The 21213-nt window shown below is 40.6% G+C and overlaps 1 long non-coding RNA gene across 1 annotated transcript in view; it reads right to left on the reverse strand.

Moving 5' to 3' along the window:
• Positions 1 to 1610: 1610 nt before the first annotated feature.
• Positions 1611 to 21213, reverse strand: part of LOC148125170 (uncharacterized) — a 39634-nt gene continuing 20031 nt past the window's right edge. Inside the window, exons 3-4 of the long non-coding RNA XR_015744509.1 lie at positions 3943 to 3995; positions 1611 to 2920 (exon numbers count right to left, since the gene is read on the reverse strand). This is a non-coding gene — a long non-coding RNA (uncharacterized LOC148125170). The remainder of the gene's footprint in view (positions 2921 to 3942; positions 3996 to 21213) is intronic.

Genomic DNA, 21213 nt, shown 5'->3' on the forward strand with positions numbered 1-21213 from the left:
TTTTCCAAATTTTGTCCTATTGTACTTTACTAATTTATTTGATTCTTTTGATTCTTTTTATTGTTATTGTTATTTGTTTTTATTTTTTGTTTTAAATATGGTTTTACATTGTGTAAGCTGACTCGAGTTGCCATGGGCGAATAGAAGGCAATATCAAATAAATGAATGAATGAATGAATGAAGGCATTTTTGACAGTGGGACTTCAGGGATCTCTTGCCAGGCTCAAAAGTAGCATTTCCCACTTCTTTCCACACCATAGATTGTGTAGAAAAGTGGGAGAGAAGGAGGAAGAACAGTTCTCCCAGCATATTGTACCCTATGACTATTATTAAGTATTGTACCTTATGATTCTTGACTCTTGACGAATATATCTTTTCCTTTATGTACACTGAGAGCATTTGCACCAAGACAATTTCCTTGTGACTCCAATCACACTTGGCCAATAAAAGAATTCTATTCTATTCTATTCTATTCTATTCTATTCTATTCTATTCTATTCTATTCTATTCTACCCTACCTTATCCTATCCTATCCTATCCTATCCTATCCTATCCTAACCTATCCTATCCTATCAAAAATATGTCTTCCATCCTACCCAGTGAGCACAACATTCTTGTTCTCCTCCTCAACAATAAATATTTCCTTCTACCTTCTTCCTAGTTGTTTGACAGAGATATGTGTTTCCATATCTGGTCCCACCACTTGGTGTTGGGAGTTGGCTAAAGATTATATAGTTCAATGAAAAACTATAATAGCACCACAATTTATTTTACCTCATCTATTTCTTGTTAATAATCTGACACTCCTTGAGGACTTCAAGAAGGAAAAAAGGTGAAAAGAAAGCCTTGTTGTTCCTTTGAAATTAAATTCCACTTGCTCCCAAGGTCAGAAGATATGATGGTGGTGTAATTACCTGTTTAATTATTGTTTTCTTTGTGGAAGAAGTCACCTCTGAGAATGAGCTTAATCAGAAAAGGAAAAACTTAGTGTTTGACTTTACTGCCTCTGCGGTATTCCAAAAGAACATCACAAAAACTGTTTTAGTCTATTTAACCCTGTACAATATTTTTGTTAAATTTATAAAGAATTCAGTAATAGAACTTTTTGAGTTAATCCCCTGCAAAGACATTATTTTCATGGGGAGAGACTAGTGACCTATTTCATACAAAGGGTAGGATTTTTTTTAATCTTTAGGTCTTTTTATTAAATCTCTCTTTAATTCTTTCTCGCAAACACTTATTTGCACATGTTGAACTGATAGTTTAAGTTTACTGCACCTGAGCACACATGGAAAAACTGCAGCATCTCTTGAAGGACTTACAATAAAACACTTTCCCTGTAGTCACAGGAAGTACATTTTAATTGACCTTTAAGTAACCCTGTCTTGTCATTAATTAAAACAGCTCAAATCATACTACCTTATTGCTTTTATATTTTAATGTTACAATGACCAAAACAGGAAAAGGTTTAAGCCATTTAGGTAACTGCTCTTTCCAAAAATTTAATAATGGGAATTTTATGAAATGATGAATAAATAAATAAACAGCAGCAGTTTTCTGAATGGATTCACATGTTAGTTACTTTTATAAATAATCTGTTATCCATTACTGTAGCATTAGAGGGAAATATTTATTGTGCATATAAATTATTTAGTTTCTTTCAGGAAACATTTGATATGGATAAAGGAATTCATCTGAAAAGAGTTATCAGTTTGCCTATAAATGTTTTTCTAAGATTCTTTCATTCTCAAGCCTAGTTAAATAATTGTCCTTAAACAGAATAAAATTTGGTGTATTAGTAATGAATTTTTCCTATCTAAACCAAATATTTACATCTCTTTGGCTTGATCTCCCTCCTTCCCTCCTTTTCCTCCTGTTTACATACCATTTCCAATTCCAAGTGATGAAAGCATCACTTTGTTTGCTATAAACTGGTTGCAGCTTAAATTTGAAACTGTTTTCTTGCCCCTCTGTCATGCAATTAGATTATTCTATAATTAGCAGGCCTTAGTGGCAGTCATTTAAGTATATCAATGAATAAAAAAAGTGAGATATAGGTCAGACATGAAGGAAATGTGGAAAAATAATGGTCTACATGGTCAAGGCAAAGATCTCTTGAAACATAGAGCAGTTTTCTTTGCAATTCATGACCAGCTCATTAATGAGTACAGGGAACCAATCAGAAGTAAGATTATTTATATTGTTAATGATCTTTAATAATATTGAAGAGCCATAGTGGAGCAGTGGTTAGAGTGAAGTACTGCAGGCTACTTCTGCTGACTGCAATTTGGCAGATTTAAGGTTGACTCAGTATTCCGTCCTGCCAAGGTGGGTAAAATGAGGAGCCAGATTGTTGGGGGCAATAGGCTGACTCTGTAAACTGCTTGGAGAGGGCTGTGAAAGCACTATAAAGCGGTATATAAGTCTAAGTGCTATTGCTATTGCTATCTCTGGGTAGTAAAGATCAGCCTATGGAATGGGTACATAGCATGACTAAAAAGGAGCGTATTGTTAACAAAGGATTATCCCATTGTTGTGAAAAAATGTCATGAGAAAAATAAACAGTAAAACATAACAGGATGGCAAAGAATTAAAAATATATATATATGAGTGGAAACAATCAAGGTATGAGGACATAATTGAAAGGTTTCATATAAACATGAGTAAGGAACATATTATTACAACCATTTTCTGACAATATGCACAAAGATTTTAAAAATACTATTTATGCTGAATAGCATTACATAAAAAGTATCCTGAAACAGATCTAGGAAAACACATATAAAAGTAGTATTGTGTCATAACCAGCACATGTCCTAAACCCTCCCCAAAAATCTCATAAAGCAGATTTGATCAGCCTTGCTTTATTTTGGAGAATATGGCTCTCACTCAGATTCAAAATATTTCTTGTTTCCTCCATCTGATAAGAAAACCCCCCCCATATATATTAGATCATGGAATCGTCTGTAACTGAAACGTAAGCACTGATTACAGTGTATACTTAAGGCACTTATATGCTTGTCTTTAGGAATAATATATTTAATAGTACAATTTTATGTGCTAATACATAAGAAAAGACATAATCATAAAAAAGCTGGAGAAAAATTAAAGGAAATGATAATTTTTAAGAAGATCAGAGAAATGATAAGAAAAATTTGTAGCTAAGGTAGGAATAATGATAATCATGAAAGCTGTAATAGAGGCAGATGAGATTAAAGGAAGATGGAAAGGCTATAGCAAAGTCTTTCAAAATGGTATTATAGAATGACAGAAAATATCACATATTTAGAAACCAATTCCACTGATGTAGAAGTAATAGTTCTTCAAACAATAATGCATTAAAATATTAGATTAGAGAAAATTGACATTTTTAAAAAATAAACCTAGTAACAGTATAACTGGAACATGATTGTATTTTGGTATGGACCCTATGTAAAATTCAAACGAACATGTGTCATATAAGTAGGAATGTGTATTTGTCTCTAGTTACATTTAGTTAACAATAGTCAAAATAAATAAATAAGTAAGTAAAGAAATAAAGAAATAAATAAAGCAATTTCTCTTGGCTCAATATAGAGCAACTCTCAATGGATTATGTATAATGTCTGGCTATTGGCCAAAGCTGTTACATCTCAGAAGAAACTAAATACTGAAGTAGTTGGATCAACAGCTAGTAAACATTTTTGTGTCTCTGCAGGAGACAATGCCATCAGAATAGACCAAACAGCTGGAGAAGAGGGTTTATTTGTTTGTTTTTCTGATGGGGAGGCATACTAGTTCTCCAAAATTCCAAAGTTAATAGGTAACCTTTGTATATACCCTTTTAAAAACTCTAAATATTATTTACAATAACTTCCAGAGATAGAAAGGAAAGGTAGTATGTTTCTATCTTATCCCAAAGTCCACTTGATTGAAAAAAAAAAATTCATTTTGTTTCCATACCTGTCCAATTTATACAAGAAGTATGTGGTTATCAAAATGGGATGAGATAATACCTGGAACAGAAGATCAAAAACTAAAATGTGATAAATACAGTCAATGCCAATTTGCTAGTTAAAAATAAAGAATCTCATTAAAAATTAAAAATGGAAAGTGAAAACTGGGATTAATTTAGATATCAAAGACATAATAATGATAGCCATTATGATTGGTGAATATGCACTTCTTCATTGTAACAATTTTATTTATCCAAGTTAAAATAGAGAAAGATGGACAATGTGCAGTGAAAGTAAAGAGAAGATTAATTCTAAGGAGGAACTGACAGAGGGAATTGTGTTTCATAAAGATCAGAATCTATTTTCCAGAGGAAATATATATCTCAGCTTGAAAAGGTAGCTAATAAACAGCAGTAAAACATGTTAGAACCTTTACATTATGGATCTGATAACTGTAATCCAATCAACATAGAACAAAATAAAGACTGTCTCTTAAAACCATGAGCAAGCATAAATAAATATACCTTGGACAAGTTATGAGAATGGATGACAGGCAATTAGACGCTTACTATGCCTGGAATACTTGAGAAACTAGAATTAGATCATCATGGACAAATGGACATATAAGATCCAACAAATTATAGAATTATCCTTGAAAATGATATAATGTTACTAAGCAGATGTTGAGTACTCTGTTCATGTATTCATTGGGAACTTGATAGCATTAAAACAGCTATATGCAATACCCTTTGAATTGTGAATTAATACTGAGTATAATAAAAAGTAATCAATTTATTTCCATTTGTTCTAAGCATATGTCTCTCCCATTCCATAGCTTTAAACTATCTGTAGGGTCTACATGTTTGATTGTATCCTAAGCAAAACATACATACCTGGTATTATATCTGAGCATCAGTTAGTATCAGTGTGATTATTTAAATCCTTATCTTTGAAGAAGAAGATATTGCACTAACAATATTTAGGACAGTAGAGATACCACCAAAAAGAATTATATTGTAAAGCATTAAATGAAGCAGAAAACAGATAATTTCCCTAGGTTTTTATTGTAGCTTAATATAGTTGAATATGTTTGCATAAATAAGCATTGATGGCATTTCATGGCTGGTGCTTATCAGCTAGTAATCTTCCTATTACTACTTGAGAGTTGGAATTTAGCCAATAGAGTCTCCTTTAATACTGCTAAAATTTAATAGCAATGGCACTTAGACTTATATTCTGTTCCATAGTGTTTTACAGCACTCTCTGAGTGATTTATAAATGTCAGCATTTTGCCCTCCAAAATCTGGCTCCTCGTTTTACCAACCTCAGAAGGATGGAAGGCTGAGTCAACCCTGAACATGTCAGGATTGAACTCCAGGCTGGGCAGAGTTGGCCCTCAATACTGCATTCCAACCACTGTACCACCATGGCTCTTGTCTGCAGGTTAATTTTAATCTACTAGTTATCCATCTAGTAATCTACTACCTGTAGTTAAGATTATTGTCACATAAGCAATACTTTTTTTATAGAGGACAAAACTAAAATTCTTTCTCTGTCTCTGTCTGTCTGTCTCTGTCTCTCTCTCTCTTTCTCTCTCCCCCTCCCTCCCTCTGTGACACCCCCCCATCATTACTATCACCTAGCTAGCTATCATCAAATTTCTGTGCTGCCAATCTCGCTTCTAGAACAACTCAAAATGGACCTTTGCTTTGTTACTTTATACCAGAGCTAGGTTGCACTTTAGATTCAAAATCCAAAATGCAGTTCAAGGACCCAATGCCTTCAAATAAAGAATATCATTTATCAGGATTCTAAAAGTGGGCTTTTTCTCTATAGCAGTGCCTTCCTTCTAAATTCAGTATCTCTACATGATCCAGATGACTGTTCACTGTTGTTGGTCAGGAGGGCTATGAAAATCTTGATCTTCACCCAGGTTTTTAGTGAGAGCGATACCCTATTACTTTATCCCTGTAATTCTTGGCACCCTCTATCATCTATTCCTCCTTCTTCCCTCCTTCCTCCTCTCCCTCTTCCTCCTCCTCTCATTTCATCAGTCCATCAATCTGGGAAGCATAAGATGGAAAAATCTACTGTAACAGAATAATGGAGATGATTCATGAAATTACTTAGTGATGCTGCTTTAACTTAAGTACTGGATATTTTATTCTATCTCAATTTTTTTTAAAAAAATCAATAATTTTATTTAAGGAAACTGTTGCAAATTGAACCAGAATTACAATTAACCAAAGTTTACAATTCATTTTATCTTTCTAAATATTCTATGAAATATAATAGCTCACTTTAGGTGGGATGCTGTTGTAAAATGAAAGAAAATCTTCATTAAATGTGACACTCAATAAGTGGAATCCAATTTCTTATATTTTCACACTATAAAGTGAAGTTAGATGGAAAAAGGCAAAGCCTCTTTACAGTTGTTTTATGTTCTCCTATCCTTCTTAAATGAAATGAAGAATTACGGTATTTTGCTGAAATCAAGTGCACATTCACTTTACTTTTAACTCAGTGTGGAAAGTTAAATACCATTCTATCAAATATAACTTTGAGACAAACACTATGGCCATAGATGTGTTATGAAGGGAAGAGAAGAAAAATAGGATTTGTTAGGTTGCTGTTGGCCACTTGTTCAAAAGTGATTTATTTTTAATGAAAGGATGATTCACTAATGTATCTTCAGAGGGACTTGTATTTAGGAAATGGCTGGAGAAATATCCCTCTTAGGTGCTTTGAATGGGAGGGTTCGATGAATTCAGGATCACTGCATTGTCTAAATATGGAATAGATCTCACCATGTCTAGATAAAGCAAGATCAGCAATAACATCTGTTTGGCTCTATGTTCCAGCCTGATTTCCATATGTCTCGGCTTTATGTTAAATTAATTCTTGTAAGTTGATTGCAGCTACAACCTGATTGGTTAATTTGAATTCTTCTATCTGAAAGATATTTGAAGAACTCCCTCCCCTTTTAACTGAGCTGGCTTGACTTCAAGAATGTAATTCCTATTAGAGTTAAACAAAATTTAAAACCCGAATTTCAATATCAACCTGTGATATTCTTACTAAGCATGTATTCCCTCTAATTATAGTTAACATATATAATTATATGCACTGCATTGTGGCTATAATATATATTTTTACTGGAATGATTATGTGATTTGCATTTTGGAGGAATGGTTTATCAAGTCATGGTACTGTGCTGTACTGTCCAAAGGAAATTCATACTTTAGAAACAAATCTGACATAGAATTTAATTCAAAGTGGATAATTTTTCTGGACTATAATTTAATATCTGGATTACATCCCTATTCAAAGTTCATATGTACCATTTTCTTGGGATATTTAAAGTTGAACAGGTTCTCAGATTTGATTTAATCTATACTGATAGATCTCTGAACTCAAAAAGAGGTTCCAACCTCAAATTGGTATGCTAAAAGATGGAAATGGACAGATAGTAACCAATTCAAAGGAGATCAAATAAAGGTTAAAAACAAATACTGAAACACTATACAATAAAGATGATAACATCCAAGATACCAATCCAAGAAAAATAGAAAAAAATGGAAATAAATTGAAAGCTGTCAAGAAATTGATTGGGAAAAGTTTATTAAACAATTACTGACACTTAAATTTTCCAGATGTTTCTGGTTTCATTTCTCAGTCAGTATTGCTCAAGGTTATGACTACTTATGAACCATCAAGTCAGAACTGACTCTTAACAACCACATAGCTAAATATTTCTAGGATTATCTCTTGAATTTGGTCATTTTTATCTTCTAATGGTGCAATAATCAACACTATAATTACTTGCTACTGACCTTTTCTTCTGTTTTCTTCCATATTTCCCAGCATAATGGATTTTTCAAGAATGTTCGGTCTTTGCATAATGTGACAATTTGAGCCTGATCATTTGTACCTTTGGAATTTGGGATTGATTTATCTTTGATCCATCTTTTCTTTTCTGGGTTATTCATGATATTTTGGGGTATGGGAACCCAGTGGACAAAATATAAGCCTGCAGCTGCCAAAAAACCCCAAACAAACAACCCATAGGGATAATATCAAAACCATGAGAAGTGTTAGCACTGTTTTATACTGCTTTAGTAAGACAACAACTAGTTTTAGTCACTATGATACAAAAAAACCATGTTGAGATTCTAGAAAGAATGCAGAAAAGAACAACAAAGATGATTAGAGGGCTGAGGCTTACACATATGATGAACAGTTGCAGGAACATCAGTTTGTCTAGTCCAGGGGTAGTCAACCTTTTTATACCTACTGCCCACTTTTGTATCTCTGTTAGTAGTAAAATTATCTCTTTTCAGTGGTTCCACAGTAATGATGATTTATAAAGTAGGGGACAAAACCCCTAGCATCCACCATGAAAGCTGGAATGCCCGCTAGTGGGTGGTAGGGACCAGGTTGACTACCACTGGTCTAGTCTAATGAACAGAAGGACTAAGGTGGACATGATAGCAGTCTTCCAATATATTTGTGAGGCTCTCACAGAGAAGACGAGGTCAACCTATTCTCCAAAGCATATGAAGGCAGGACAAGAAGTAACTGATCAAAGAGATATCCAACCCAGAACTAAGGAGAAATTTCCTGACAGTTAATTAGTGGGACAACTTGCCTTCAGAAGTTGTGGGTCCTCCATTGCTGGAGGTTTTTAAGAAGAGATTGAACTACCATTTGTTTGGAATGGTATAGGATGTCCTGTTTGAGAAGACCTCCAAGGTTCCTTCCAATTCTGTAATTCTGAAATCTTTTCTAACTTCAAAGCTCCAAAGTGTTAAAAAATGTTCTCTGTCTTCAAAGTCCAATTTTCACTTCCATGGAGTGTTAGAGGGGGAGAAATTATTGCCTTCATGATTCTGATCTTTAAAGTTATGACATCTTGGAATGATGGTAATGGAAATCCATTTGAAGAGTAAAAGGCTGTTACCCTTGGATAACACATATTTCAAAAATTTCATTGTTCAGGATTTAATACTTAAAACCGTTGTGTTATCTGACAATACTCTTTAAAAGCCCAGGAGTCTGAATGTAACTCTAGACAAGATGGGCGGCACATAAATCAAACAAACAAATAAATAAATCTGTTTGATACTTGAATTTCTTACAAGAAAAATAATATTTTAGAAAACTCACTCCGAGATATTATGAATGAATATATAAGTCACTGATCTCTCTCAAAGCCTGTTGTGGTTCGCCGGCAGCAGGTGGAGATGGCTGAGGTCTTGAAGAGCGAGGACTCAGATGAAGGGGCTACATGTGATTCAGGAATGGGGCCAGGACCATCAAGAAGTGGAATGTTGCCTTCGGAGATTGTGGAGGCTGGTAGCAGTGATGAAGAGGTCCCCGAGGAGCCTGTGCCCAGTGTGCGTGCGCTCAGGGCTGCTCAAAGGGAAGAGCAACTGCAGCAGCATGGGCGTCTCAGGAGTACGGCTGCAAGGTGATGGCCCCTCCCTTAAGAGATAAAAATCAGCTGAGAAACTGGACTTCTTTGCAGGAAGCAAAGAAGGTTTTGCACTCAAGCCTTGTGGACGTTCGGAGTCTCTTGGTTGGTATTTAGAGACTCTTTGTGTTTGAAATATTTCTTAGTAACTTTATATAGTATTCTTGACAGCCTTGTACAACCTTAGCAAGGCTCATTCTTATCAGAGACAATTAGTTTGAAACAGCCTTTTAACCGTGAAGGAACAGAATTCGTAAAGAATCATTAAAAGGTTTCGCTGTTACCTCTGTTTCGTGTTTGTTTCCTTGGAACAATGTTTGGGTCAGAACAAAGCCTGAAATCTAAAGCTCAACAAAGTATATAAACCTCTTAAACCTGTAACGAAAATGAATTCCTGTTATTGTCAGCTTTGGAAGCCATATTGAGACCAGATGCTCCCACGCTGCCACATTTGAGCTTGGGAAAGTGAGAGGGGGGAATTTCTTGAGGTATATGTAGTTAGACATAATAAAATGATTTTTCTAATTAAAGGCCATGTTATTTTTGTGCATAAGTGAGAGGAAGTCTTAATTTGGGATGGATGGTGTTTGGGCCATGTGATGTACTGATGGGTGCAGGGGATGGATTTGTAGTTTTTACTTATTCCAAGGAAGCCCGGAACTTTCAGATTCAGGATTCCCCAGTTGTGCCAGTTAATAGCCAAATAAACTTTTGAGAAGATTTCTGTCTTGGAGTTATTGGTTGGAGTGGAGATTTGCTGGAATGCTGACAATTATCTTTGTCTATAAATGAATGAAAGCTAGAAGGGTTGATGAGATTCATTTAGAAGGGTCAGTATGTGGCATCACTAAAAGGACTGAGGATACAAAGACACGTCTGATATGGCACTTGTAGCTGGAAAAAAAATCCTGCCCTCTGTTTAATTAAAGAATCCTTAAGAGGCTGTGTTAAGAATATTGGCAATAACAATTTAAGACAGAAGTTGTGCCTTACAATGTCAGCAGAGGCCTTTTTTATTCTTACCATCCTCATCATTGTAATGCAAAGTTAAATCATGTAACTAATTATATTTTCCATGTTGTGCAAGCTGAATCTAAGTAATGCTAATGATATATACACTTTATTTTCAAGCACATCTATCCACCAGATACAAGAGTTAGGAAATAGAGATTTTTAGATACCAGTTTTCTTCATGCATCTTTGAATAATAGCAAATTTTTATATAATGCTTTGAATAACTGGCACAAATGCAATGTTAAGTGGTTAGTGTTAAGTTTGGGTAATGAGAGGCTGAACCAGAGCATGAGTGCAACAATTACTTTATTGTGATAATAAAGGACTGAACGTGCTAGCCAAGCCTGGAACTGGCTCGCAGCGATCAGCAACTGGTTGGACCCCGCAGCCTGCTTTTATAGCCGGCTGCTGGGGAGAACCAACCAATGAGCGAGGGGGCAGCCGCCCCCGCAACGCGAACGGACCTGAGTGGGAATTCCTTAGAGTTCCAGGGACATAACACCCCTTTCCCCCAGATGCGAACACGCATAGTCTTTGAGGTAGGTAGGAGGTTTATGCTGGCGCCCAGAACGGCGCAACTTGGGTGGGTTGTCTGTCAGTTCAGAGTCTGAAGGGGAAGGCAGGATCGGTAGGGAGTCACGAACGCGCCCCTCGGTTCGGGTTGGTTCGGGACTCGTAGGGCTGGTCACTGGGGACGTGCTTCCATTGACTGGTTCGGACTGGTCAGCCATCTGGACGTCGCTGTCCGTGTTCGGATTCCCTGGATCGGCTGCTGGTGTAATCAGGTCACCGGAGTTGGTGCTGATGTGGGGTTGATGCTGTGGCCTTGCCCCGGTCTGTAATTCTGAGTCACTGCTGACGAGGGTGCTGTGACGCCTTCGCAGCTGGTCTAGGTGTCTTCTCCAGACTCGACCATCCTCCAGTCTAACCCGATATGACCTGGGTCCGGTGATAGCCACGATCTCGCCCGGGATCCACAGTGGGTCTCCAGCGAAGTTCCTCGCGAATACGGGTTCCTGTAAGACAAAATGCCTAACCCCCGATGTGGAAGCGAGGGGAGAGTCAGGGCAGTAATGTGGGTGAAGCCTGTCTAATACAGTCCGCAGGCGTCTGCCCATCAGGAGCTCAGCTGGGGACTTATTAGTGACTGTGCACGGAGTTGAGTGCTGGCTCATCAGGAAACGGGAGAGTTTATGGTGCCAGTCATCCTTGCTGAACCTAGCTAGAGCTTCTTTAGTGGTCCTAACGGCTCTTTCAGCCAATACGTTACTGGCAGGATGAAATGGTGCCGTGAAGATGTGGCGGATGCCCAGGTTGGCAGCGAAACGGCTGAACTCGGCTGATGCGAATTGGGGGCCATTGTCGGAAACAATGGAGTCTGGAAGCCCGTGTGTTACAAACAGGCGAGTTAATACCTTGGTAATTGCTAGGGTGGTGGTTGTGGATAGTTGTGCCACGTCAATCCACTTAGAGTAGGAGTCCATGACCACTAGGAACATTTTTCCGTGCAATGGGCCGGCTAGGTCGATGTGAATTCTGGACCACGGAGCGCTGGCGCTTTCCCACTTAGTAGGGGTGGCAATTGGAGGAGCTGGACGGGATTCCTGGCAGGGATTGCAGGAGCTTACCCATCTGATGATGTCCTTGTCGAGGCCCGGCCACCATACGTAGCTGCGTGCTAATGCCTTCATTCTGACGATGCCAGGGTGCCCCTCGTGCAACGCCTCCAGAACTCGGGTATGCAGTGAGGTCGGGATGACCACTCGAGTGCCCCACAGCAAACAGCCCTGCAAACTGGATAATTCCTGCAGGCGGGTCTTGAAAGGTGTAAATTTGTTTTCAACATCACCGCCCGGCCATCCCCTCCTCACCCAGTCCAGTACCTGGGCGATCGTTGTGTCAGTCTTGGATTTGGCCGCAATGTCAAGGGCAGTGATGGGGAGGTCCAATTGGGTGACCTCAAAGATAGCATGGACCGGAGCAGGGTCTTCAGCTGGAGCCGGCAGGGGGCAGCGGCTGAGGGCGTCTGCGTGGGACAATGTTTTACCTGGGCGGTGTATGAGTCTATACGAGTATGCCGCTAGGAAAAGGGTCCATCTCGTCATTCTAGGAGAGAGGACTTGAGGGGTCTGTTTGTCCCCAGCTAGTAGACCCAGGAGAGGCTTATGATCCGTGACCAGCTTAAAAACGTGGCCAAAGAGGAATTCGTGAAATTTCTTCACTGCTGCGACGGCTGCTAGAGCTTCCTTATCGATCTGGCTATAATTGCGCTCTGTTGCAGAGAGCGTCCTGGAGAAAAAAGTGATGGGAGCCTCGGAGCCATTGGGGAGCCTGTGGCTTAACACTGCCCCAATTCCAAAAGGGGATGCGTCTGCTGCTAGCACTAATGGAAGGTTGGGGTCGAACTAAATAAGGACCGCCTCTGACGTGAGTAGTGATTTGACGGCGTGAAAAGCGGAGTCTTCTTTGTGACCCCAGTGCCAAGGCGATTTTTTATCCAACAGTCTGTGCAGGGGTTCTGCCACTGATGCTTTATGGGGCAGGAAGGACGCGTAAAAGTTCAATAGCCCCAAGAAGGCCTGCAGCTCAGTTTTGGAGGTTGGAGTGGGTGCCTCGTGAATTGCCTTAACCTTGGACCCAGGGGGTGAATGCCTGAGGCGTCAATTTTATAACCCAGAAAGTCCACCTGTCTAGTGGCAATGGCACATTTTTCTTTTTTTTAATTTGAGGCCATGCTGTCTGAACCTCTCTAACACAGCTCGAACTCTCTGGAAGAGTTGGGGTCTGTCCCTGGCCGAGACTAAGATGTCGTCGAAGTAGGGTACTACACCAGGGAGGCCCTGCAAAATCCGCTCCATGAGGGATTGAAAAATGCCTGGGGCAACACTTACGCCAAATTGGAGACACTTGCACCGGAAAGCACCCCTGTGGGTGACAATGGTCTGGAGTTCCGCTGTTTGGTTGTCAACAGGGAACTGTTGATACGGTTGAGACATGTCCAATTTGGCAAAAATGCTGCCAGGTTCAAAAGTGTGTAATAAATGCTGAATGACGGGCACTGGGTAAGCGCTAACTTGTAAAAACTTATTAATTGTGGTCTTGTAGTCCGAGCAAATTCTCAGGCTACCATCTTTTTTGAGGGGTGTGACAATGGGCGTCTCCCATTTGGTGAAATCTGTTGGCTCAATGACCCCTTGTTTTAGTAATTTATCCAATTCCGCATCTAATTTAGGCCGAATAGCGAATGGGACTCTACGCGGTTTTAGCCTGATTGGGACTGCTTGGGGGTCGACTGAGAATGAGATAGGGGTACCGTTATAACACCCCAGCTCATCGCTGAATACATCTGAGTAGTCAGCGAATAAGGAGTCAGTGTCAGAGGTTGAGACAGCATGGACTCCTGTTAGCCCTAGGCCGAGATGGGGAAACCAATCAAGCCCCAAGAGTGTGGGGAGGCTGCCGTTAACTACCACTAGAGGTAGGTGGCCTTTGAAAGTTTTAAAATTGACAAGGAACTTGCCTCTGCCGATTACAGGAATGTCCTTCCCCTGGTAGTCCTTCAGGCTAAACTGGCACTTCTGGAGCCGGCTTCTTGATAGACTGGGCTGTAGCCTCTTGAGGGTGCTCCACGAGATAATTGAGAGCGCTGACCCCGTGTCAACCTCCATGCGACAAGGTTTACCTTCTAACAAAACGGAGAGAGAGATTTTACTAATGGTATGGCAAGTGTGCTTGGCATGGTGGTGAGTGCGACAGTTCAATACTTGCCTCTGGGGTCCAGAATGTGAGAAGAGAGGATGCCTTTGTGCCGAGTTGTGAGAGGCTTGGCAGACTCTAGCGATGTGCCCCTTTTTGTGGCAGATGTTGCAGGTGGCTCCTTTGAATTTGCAGGTGGCCCTCGGGTGAGATCCACCACAGGATAGGCACAGGGTGATGTGCTTGGGTGGACTGATGCTTTCCTGCTTGGCTCCTACCTGTGGTTGTCTTGCGTTGGCGAGGCGGTGGATGTCGGTTGTCTCACTGGAGTCTTCTTCTATGACCACCTCTTCGGAGTGGACTGGAACTGCCCTTAGCTTGGAAGTAGGACCTTGGATTTCGGTGGCTGAGTGTGCTGCCAGTTCTGCTGCCAGGGCCTCCTCGACGGCTTGTGCGAGGTTGAGGTCCTTCTTAGCGAGTAGGCGCCTTTGAAGGTGAAGATCCTTGACTCCGCAGACTAGCTGATCGAGGAGCATGTCCTCCAGATAGGTTCCAAACCCACAATGGAGTGCTGCGGTCCTGAGGGCGGCCATGTACTGGTTGATGGTCTCTTTGTCTGATTGCTTCCTCATACGGAAGGTGAATCGCCTGGCAATCTGTGAGGGTCTGGGAGAATAGTGGTTAGTAAGGATTTCTAACAGTTCTGACCATGGAACGTTTTTTAACTCACGTGGAGCCACGAGTGCTGTGGCAGTGTCAAAGACGATGGCTCCACAGTAGATCAGGAAATATGATTTCTTCCGGTGCTCCCCTGCATCAGCCAGCCCAATTGCGTCGATGTAATGGTTAAAACGGTTCTTGTATGACTCCCACTTCTCCTCATCCGGTTTGAACGCTGGGAAGACTGGGTTGGAATTCATAGTGAGGAATTCAGGCTGTATAATCTGTAGGAAAAATCTCTCTGGGGCAGCAGCAGGAAGGTTTCTTGTGCCTGTGGCAGGCAAGTGACTTTCAGCTCAGGAGAGGCTTTTCGCAGCTCTCTCTCTCTCTCTGGGCTAACACGAGGTTAGGCTGCCGGCCGTTGGCAGCGTTTTGAAATTCGCACCTGCGTGGGCGTCAGTGACTTTGAATTACAGCACCGCGCTGTACTTTTAAGGCAGAAATTCAAATGACAGCCGTTTGAATTTCGCGCCTAAAGAAACGAACGGCTGCGGCTCGCAGCGCTTCACTTTCCCTGTAGCTGGGCTAACAAGCGGCTACAGACGCTTCTCACTTTCGTTGCTTGCTGACCGCTTTCTCTGGCTGCGGATCAGCGTTCGCTCTCGTTGCTTGCTGACCGCTTTCTCTGGCTGTGGATCAGCGTTCGCTCTCGTTGCTTGCTGACCGCTCTCTCTGGCTGCGGATCAGCGTTTGCTCTTATCGCCTACCGATCGTTCTCTCTGGCTACGGATCGGCGGCTAATGACTCAGCGGTTGCATTGTGCTTCTGGTAGCCATCCCACCTTCGTCGCCAGTGTTAAGTTTGGGTAATGAGAGGCTGAACCAGAGCATGAGTGCAACAATTACTTTATTGTGATAATAAAGGACTGAACGTGCTAGCCAAGCCTGGAACTGGCTCGCAGCGATCAGCAACTGGTTGGACCCCGCAGCCTGCTTTTATAGCCGGCTGCTGGGGAGAACCAACCAATGAGCGAGGGGGCAGCCGCCCCCGCAACGCGAACGGACCTGAGTGGGAACTCCTTAGAGTTCCAGGGACATAACAGTTAGAGATCCCATTAAGCTCCATAAATAATAAAGTAAGGCTATGCCAGCCAATTGATTTCCCAAGTAAGCAAAATTCCCCTCCTTTAAGGTTAAAAATGAGGGAAGTACTTGCTGGAGGATTTTAATCCTTTTGGATTTTCACTGGCAGTGAGCATCAGTGGGGTGAAATCCTACAAGAATCAGGAAGGAAGGAAACTAAATAACACACACAAATGTCTTGTTGTGGTGTGTAATTACGCACATAATGGCATTAGATTTAATTTTGCTTGTGCTCAACAAAGAATCTGTTTCCTTCATATCTATTTTCCTTGAGGCCTTGTTGTCCGATTGGATAGACTTATACATTTTTTTCCTTTGTTTATCCTGATTCTTTAAACTTAATGCTTTTTCCTGTAAGTCTAACATGCATACTTGTTTAAGTTTGTGTTTGTTTGTTTGTTTTCTGTTGAGTGTTCTTAATAGACATGCTCTGTATGCTGGGGATGCTAGCAATAACATTGAGGTAGATACATACTCCTTCGATGCTCTTTTTTTATGGAGATATTTTAAAAAAAATCTTAATAATTGATAGGTATCCTGGCCATTCTAATAATATCTATCTCCAGGACAAACAGAGTGAACCACAGTGGCACAATGGTTAGAATGTAGTACTACATGCTACTTCTGCTGGTTACTGGCTGCCTGCAATTTGCAGTTCAAATCTCACCAGGCTCAAGTTTGATTCAGCCTTCCATCCTTCCGAGGTGGATAAAATGAGGAGCCATATTGTTGGGGGCACTATGCTGACTCTCTACCAGAGGTGGTATTCAGCAGGTTCTGACCAGTTCTGGAGAACCAGTAGTGGAAATTTTGAGCAGTTCAGAGAACCGGCAAATACCGCCTCTGACTGGAAATTTTATAGTTTCCTTCCCCTGCCACACCCACCAAGCCATGCCCACAGAACTGGTAGTAAAAAAAAAATTGAATCCCACCACTGCTCTGTACTGTTTAGAGAGGGCTGTAAAGCACTGTAAAGCCATATATAAGTCTAAGTGCTATTGCCGTCCCAGTGCAAGTGACTAGTTTTTATGTAACAGCACCTGGGATTCATTGGAAACAGGTGGTTAATCCATCATAGCTATTTTACACAATTAATGAAGCAAACCCTTTTGCATTATCACTCTCTTGTATTTTAGTATTTAATGAATATGGGCCTCACAGTTTAAGGGTTGATATATTATAGTTCGGCCATGCTGATAGTATGCAACTGACAGACTGGATTGCAAGTTGTGGTTTTAATATAGATTTAAATCTGATATTTATTATTTTAGTCTATAACTTTTAACTGGATATTCCTTGAGAGTTTTTAAATTGCTCTAGTCTTTGACTGTAACAAACATTAAAGTTATATCAACTTTGACCTGCTGGACCTCAAGTCCTTTGAAAGGGTTGCAGCTATTGGACAGTTGTGTGAGTAATCAGAAAGGTGTTGGCCTTTGTGGGTCACTTCATTTTTTCTCACTAAAACACAGCAAGTTTGCAAACACAACACTGAACTTTTTTTTCTTTTTGGTGTCAGGTTGTATCTTGAGACCTTGTAATCTGTCAACATGGTTTTAAGATTTGATCTCTCCAGACTGAACACTAAATTGTGGGTTTAAATCAACTTTGTGCATCTTGATTAGTAGAAAATAAATTTTCCGTCTTCCTCCTGACTGTGGGAAAGAAAAGAAAACAACAATAATTGCTGTTTCCTCCCAGGTTGCCCTAGGTTGGTGAGGTTGTACATGTCATAGGAGCTTTACAAATGTATCGCCCTTTTTTAGCTATTTCATCTGAGCATGCAGAGAAATCTCCTGCAACTCTTCAGTAGTTTAAACATACAAGATATGCAGTATTACAGATGTTGTAAAATCACCTGGACCTATTTGGCACTATTTACATAATCATAGAGAAAATGCTGAGACATGAGGTTGCTTCTTTTTATGCTCTTTTATTGTTTCTTTGCATCCTGCTCTGCTCCAAGACCAGAATATATAAACAAACTGAGAAAAAGTATAAGTCTTTTCCCTAGAGTATCTTCATATCATCACTTGGCCTTTATTGAAGTAACATAAAGCCTGTCTTTGTTATTGGATGGGTCGCAAAGCTGTTGTGAATGTGGGTGCAAATTGGGATAGGAATAAAGGTAAGCAGGCAGGGCAGGGGTGTCAAACTCATGGCCTGTAGGCCAGATGCATCATGTGCTGGCCCCGCCTCCCACCTGGTTTAGCGAATGAGAAAAAAGTTCCAATATGTCATGTGACACCACCATGACAATGCAAGTTTGACACCCCTGAGGTAGGGTTAATGGCTGCCTGGAATAGAAAAGCAAAAATCTGACGGATCTGGGAATACATCAGGGTAGGGGAACAGGCTGGAACATCAAGACCAAAATAGACAGAGAGATATGGTGAAATCTGCAAGTGAGCCACTCTCAGGAAAATTGAGCATACTGTTTAACCACAATTCCAATATGCAGCTCACAGGATCTCTTCTTGGAGCAGGTTACCAGATTGCCTTAGTAGCCCTGGCTCCAGCTGTTTTGTTTGAATGGCAAGTTGCGTTTATAATAAAGTTGTTTTAATTCACAATTTGGTAGGTGATCCAGCTTAAACTAAAATCTGAGTGGGCCAGATGTGCAGTGCTTAGAGATTTGCCAAATTTAGGTTTGGCAGCTGTGGGGTGGGGGAGATCAGGAGACCATTTATCATCTGTGAGGTGGGTGTTTGTGGGTTTTTTGGAATTTTGGGGGGCTCTACTCCCAGAAATTGCTGCTGCTATACAACTCTCCCTGTTGCACAGTATTATTATTGATTGTGCTGCTAAGCTGCTATACTTCATTGCTAGGCTGGTGGTTGAGATCCTGGTGCTTTGGGGTTTCAGTCAGTCCTTCAGTCACATTACAACTGGGGAAATTCAAAAACTCATGGTTAACGTGGCAACCATAGATTTCTTCCAGATCATCCAGGGCCCAAAGTAGTGTAGAGGCCATACATTAGATCTGGTCGTTGTCTTGTGGCAGTTGAAAAGTGATCTGATTTTGGAGGACATACTGTAGCTGTTAGTCCATTGCCATGGTTAGGTCACTTTCTGATGGCTTTTCACTTGCAGAAGTGAGGCTGAGCCTATTAAAGCAACTCCCCTCAGGAGAACCATGTACCCAGGCTAGATTTTAGGGATCAATTCCAAGTAATATAGCAATATTTTTTCTTATTTTTCCACCCTCGTAGAGTCTGACACTAGCTATCTGGCAGTCCTGTTTATGAAAACCTGGTCTCTGCTGAGGAAGGAGATGCAGCAGGACCATTAGCAGAATTGCTGTGAAGAATATTCTCACTCTTAGGAAAATAAAGTCTCTTGAATGCACAGAGAATTGGACTTTGATTGGATGGGTCCATTAAGGTACCTGGGCAAAGGCTTTATATAGTTGTCTGAGCTGAGTTTGGTCCTGTGAGAAACTATACAGCTTGGCCACCTGCTTGTTAAATCCAGGTCCCTTTGGGGTAGTTAAAGCCATCAGGAGGTTACCTGTGTTTCATTCCAGGCAATGATAATGAAGAAGATATTGCTTGATCATTTTCCAATGTTTTCTTTTAGGTGAGGTAGTAAAGAGGATAGTTGGACTTCATCTCCAGATGAAACACATTATTTGGACCCTGATTTCAAGCCAGAGTTTAGTATGGAGATTCATTGTTTGCATGATGGAGTTCAAAGACCAGTCATTGTGCAGAGTGCCAAGATATCTGAGTAAACGCCTGGGCAGTGTTTATTCTTTTTATATGATTTTTACAGGCAGACAAAGGCAACATAGATACAGCATTAGGATTGGTGAATCCCCCCACTAATCCTTAAGAATAGTGGTGATGTTAATAGATGAGATCATTGTACAAGTCTGGGATTTACCAACCTGGGACAGGGAGTGAGATAATGCAAAGAGGCCCATGTGTATTATGCACAGCAGTATGCTGCGTGTGCCCTCTACAGGATCTCTATTGCTACTACATCTGTACTTCTTGATGGGGATGGGGGTGTTTCCATCCTCAGGCTCCTTGTTTTCTCAGCACTTTTTGATACTGTCAATCACAGTATTCAGTTTTGAGGGTGTGCTTCAGGAGTTGGGGATAGGAGACCCTTTTTTACAACAACTGTCCTCCTTTCTCTTTGTCCAGTTTCAAATGGTATTGACAAGTGGGAAGATATTCTGCCTATCATCTGCCTTCAATTGTTTGATACTGTCTCACATTCAATTGAATAATCACTGAATAAAATTATCTACTGGTTTGGGGTCTGGTATCATTAATATACAGATGATACCCAATTTTACATCTTGGTTTCTGGCCAAGCAAGATGGGTCCAACAGGGTGAGTATACTCTGGGTTCCATCAACTAAATAATCTTGTGTGATCCAGGAAGTTATGCAAAGCTTCCTGGGTCATGCAAGAAAACATTAAACGATTTTCTACCAGAGATTTGTGTGGCTCCCACGTAGTTTACTTTATAGTCATTGCACCTCATACAACAAAATCAAACACCATCTTCAGTGCACATCATGAACATGACCATGAAAATAAACACAAACACACGTTCTTCACCCTTCACACATTGAGCTGAAAATCCCCATCACCACACCAACACTGCACTATACAGCAGAATTCAAAAGAGCTACTGCCCTGGGATAGAAGTTATTTTTCAACCTATTTGTCCTTGTTTTTATTATTCTGTACCATCTGCTAGATGGTAATAGTTCTATAAAAGGGTTCCCAGAATGAGATGGATCTTTGAGAATGTTTTGAACTTTCTTAAGGCAGCGGGAGCTATAAAGCTCTTCCAAAGAGGGGAGAGGGCAACCAATGATCTTCTGGGCAATGCCATTAACCCTCTGGAGCACAGTCCTATCTGCCCCTGTGCAATTGGCAAACCATACAGAGGTGCAGTATGTTAAAATGCTCTCTATGGTGCAACGGTAGATGGTCACCAGCAGTTTTTCATTCAGTTGTTGTTTTCTGAGAAGTCTCAGGTAGTATAATCTCTGCTGGGCCCTTTTGACCAGGGCTGCAATGTGGGCATCCCAGGTCAGGTCCTCTTTTAAGGTAACACCCAGAAACTTAAAACTGGCCATTTGCTCCACTCAGTCTTCATTGATAAGCAAGGGCTGGATGTCTGGTCTGCTCCTTACATTCTTTTACATTATTGGGGAAATTGTTGAAGAATTATTGTTCTGTGGACATGATGATTATATGAACCCCCTTTATCCTTTTCTTTTGCTTTCTTTTAGTAATTTTTCCCTTCTTTAGTTAGGTGGGTACTTTAT

Source organism: Pseudonaja textilis, chromosome 8, assembly GCF_049901715.1.
Source record: "Pseudonaja textilis isolate UNSWEBS1 chromosome 8, rPseTex1.2, whole genome shotgun sequence".
In the NCBI taxonomy this organism is placed as follows: Eukaryota; Metazoa; Chordata; class Lepidosauria; order Squamata; family Elapidae; genus Pseudonaja; species Pseudonaja textilis.